Source organism: Penaeus japonicus, unplaced genomic scaffold (genome assembly GCF_977035675.1).
Source record: "Penaeus japonicus unplaced genomic scaffold, GWHDUDI00000001_assembly GWHDUDI00000016, whole genome shotgun sequence".
Lineage (NCBI taxonomy): Eukaryota > Metazoa > Arthropoda > Malacostraca > Decapoda > Penaeidae > Penaeus > Penaeus japonicus.
Genome location: NW_028234418.1, coordinates 27219604 through 27224155, shown reverse-complemented (window position 1 = coordinate 27224155; position 4552 = coordinate 27219604). Strand labels below are relative to the sequence as shown.

The 4552-nt window shown below is 22.6% G+C and overlaps 1 non-coding gene across 1 annotated transcript; it reads left to right on the top strand.

Annotated features, from left to right (window-relative positions):
* Positions 1-363: 363 nt before the first annotated feature.
* On the top strand, positions 364-436 carry TRNAR-UCU (transfer RNA arginine (anticodon UCU)). The gene has a single exon. It is a non-coding gene; the product is annotated as a tRNA-Arg (tRNA).
* Positions 437-4552: the final 4116 nt, after the last annotated feature.

Here is a 4552-nt window from a genome sequence, read left to right as displayed (position 1 = left end):
CGAGGAAAATGTGGCCTATTTGCCGGAAATACAGCATACACATAAAAATAAAAGTTTGTGAAACAGAATATAATATCAAAATAACCGATAAGTAATATTGATTTAAAAAGTCCTTCAAGTAAAAGCTGCAGGAATGATCCCCCCATTACTATTCTGCATAACTTCTTTATTACTCCATAGTGTTAAATATGAAAATATTTCCCATATTATAACAGACGACTTCATCCCTCAAGCTACGTTAAGCTTACGCTGTGTTCCATCATGCTGAAGTACTAGCTTCTTACATGTGTAGATAAATGTGATTCACTGTAGACTATAACACTTTTCCTCATAGAATTATTATCAAAAATTTCAATCTAATAAGCCCTCATGGCGCAGTGGAAAGCGCGCTGGACTTCTAATCCAGAGGTCATGGGTTCAAGTCCCATTGGGGGTGTAATATTATATATAGCAGGTATATATACATTTAGACTACGTAAGTAAGTTACTTCGTCAGTCTGCTTTCTCATACGTTCAATCCTTTTATCGATTCTTCCGCTCCAGATTTTCTTCAACATTAAATCCATTAAACTCGGTTAATCATACCAACAAGGTAAAAGATCAAATCTGGTGGGTTATATATATATATATATATATATATATATATATATATATATATATATATATATATGTGTGGGTGTGTGGTGGGGTGTGTGTGTGTTTGTGTGTGTGGGTGGGTGGGTGGGTCTAAGATATACACATATATATGTGTACACGCACACGCACATACACAAACACACGCACACACACACACTCACACACACACCACACACACACACTCACACACTCATATATATATATATAGTCATATATATATATATAAGAGATAATATAGATATATATTTATATATATAATATATATATATTATGCATATAGTTTGTACACATATATGTAATGCATATATATATTATAGATATATGATGATATAATATATAAAATTATAATAATATTTATATATAGATAGATATAGATATATATATATATGCAATAGATTTATATAAGTTTATATATAGATATATATATATATATTATATATGATATTGCTATATATAGAGAGATATATACATAGATATATATATATAGTTATATATAATTATAGATAGAGAGATATATACATATATACCATATATATAGATAGATATATATTAATATTTATATATTTAGAGATATAATATAATATTATAAATACATTTATATATAAATATATAAACATAGACATATTTATAGATATATATATATATATAATATATAGATATATAGAGAAATAATATAGATATATATAAATACATTATAGATATATATAATATATTTAGATAGATATATTAATATATATAATAAGTTATGTGTGTAAATATATATTGCTAAAAGATATATATATATGATATATATTTATATATTATATAGATATACGTATATATATACATATATATATATATTTATTTATTAAAACATAACACCTGATTCAACACTGGGAAGTGGTGTAATAACATTGCCACAATGTCCTTTATATTGTGACAACAGTGATCCAATCGTATGTTAAAATACAATAGCATTAATTGTTCATCTCCGGATAATGAAACACTTTTATATATAAAAGATGAAAACTGGTGGGTTAATAACAGTGGAACAGTAAGATATGTGAACTTGTATTTCTAATTCAAACTTTACTGAATGGAATGAAGGCGTGAAAAAAGAATCATGCATTCCTTTGGAATTTTTAGCATAATGAATTCCATTGAATAAGAAATAGTCATATGGATAAAAGGGTATAAATCAGACTGAATAGTTCCACAACACAAGAGATGTAATTCACGCGTTGCGGATAATATATGTATATATGTTGATAGATTATTTAGTAGATTATATGGAATATAGATAGATATATATATAGTTTTTATATATATATAGATATATATAAATATATGAGATATACATTTAAATTGATATAAGATAAATTGATATATGCTTAATAACAAATATACATATGCAAGAAGATGCATGCATATATATTGTAGATATGATATATATATATATTTATATATATATATAATATATATATAAATATACTATATAAAATATATATATATATATATATATATATATATATATTTATATAATATATATAAAATATATACATATATGTAAAATATACATATAAATATTTATATATCAATTTATATATATATAGTTATATATATATATATATATTTATAATATGATATATATAGGATATATATATATATATATATGTATATAGATATATCTATATATAGAGAGAGAGAGCGCGAGAAGTGAGAGAGAGAGAGAGAGGAGAAGATATGCAATATTTATATATATGTATATACTATATAGACATACATATATAATAGATATGATTTATATATATATTATATATGAGATATAAATAGATATATTTATATATGTATATATATACGTATATATATATATATATATATATATATAGAATATTTATATAATATTTATATATATATTTATATATATATCATATATATAGTATATTATATATAGCTATATACATATAATATATTTATATATAATTATTTATATAGATATTTATATATATATATATTATATATAGAATAATAAATATACATATATATATAAAAAATATATACAGATACATAGATGTGATGTGGTGTTGGTCTGTATTGGTACATATATATAAATATATATATATATATAGTTAGTTATTATAGATATATAGATATATATAGATATTATATATATATATAGGGTGGGGTGGTGTGTTGTGTGTTGTGTGTTGTGTGTGTGTTGGTGTGTGGGTGTGTGGTGTTCTGTTTGTGTGGGATAATATATATAAATATTTATATATATATAATATAGGTGATATAAATATAATATATTATAGTGATAGATATTGTATATATAGATATGTTGTGTGTTGTGTTGTGGTGGGTGTGGGGTGTGGGGTGTGTGTGTGGTGTGTGTGTATTGCATATAAATATAATAAATACCGTATATATACAGAATATATATAATATTATGCTGATAAATATATATAGATATATATCTATATTATATATACATTTCAAGAGATTTATATAAATATATATATATATATATATATATTGTTTTTTATTAATATATATATAATGTATATATGATATATATATATATATATAGATATATATATATATTTATATATATATATAGATATATATATTCAGATATACAGGTATAATATAGATACATATATATATAAATATATAGATATATATAGATACAAATATATCCTTATATATATATATGGATATAATATTATAGACATTTATATATATATAATAGATATATTAATATAAATATAAATATATATATTTTTCATATATATATATAGATATATTTAGATATATATATATAATATATATATATACATGTAATATAAAAACATATATAAATATTCAGATATATATATTATATGTATATATATATATTTATATATATACATATTTTCACATATATGGATAGTATATTTATATATATATGTATATATATTATATATATGTATATATGTATATTTATATATATATATAATATATATATAAAATATTTATATATATACATATTTGTGCACATTATCTAGATATAAATGTATATAAAGATATATATATAGATATATAGATAATATATATATATATATACTACATATATATATATATGATATAGTATATATATATATATATATAAGATAATATATATATATATGCATAGTTTAGATATATGTGTAGAACTGTGTTTTGAAAATATATATCTGTTAAGTATAATGATATACATATGTATTATAGATATATACATATGTATGTAGAATATATATATATATATATATATATATATATATAGATATATATAACGATATTAGATATAATTAGGAAGAATAGGCCCCACCGGGCCCACGGATTATTGTGGTTTTTCCAGGGGGGGGGGAGTTTGATTTGTCTAGGGGGGTATTGATTTGCTTTTCTCGGGGGGGGGGGGGGTATTGATTTTGTCGGTGAGTAGTTGATTGTGTTTTTTGTTGTTTTTTTTGTATGTGGGGGGGTGGTACAAGATTATTGATTGGGTTTCATGGTGTTTTGATGTTTCGGGGGGTTTTGTAAGATTTTTGTTTTGTTTTTTACGCATTGATTTTTTTATTTTCTGGGGGGGGGTGAGATTAGTTTTTTTTTTTTTTGTTTTCCCGGGAGGGGGGGGGGTAATGGGGTGTGTAGGTTTAGTATTGATTTTGTCCTTGGATATTGGGTAGGGTAGGCATTTTTTGTGGGGTTTGTTCTATTTTTTTTTTTGTTAAGGGGTTGGGTAATGTATATTCTTTGTTTTAATGACGCCTACTCTTATTTTTTTCGTTGGGTATATGCTGGGGGATCAAGGCGCGGGGTAGAGGTCTATATACGTGACTGGTTAGCATGGGTTTCTATGTATGCGTAAAAGTATCGAAAGGTAAGGATTATTTAAAATTGTAACTATAATAGTAAA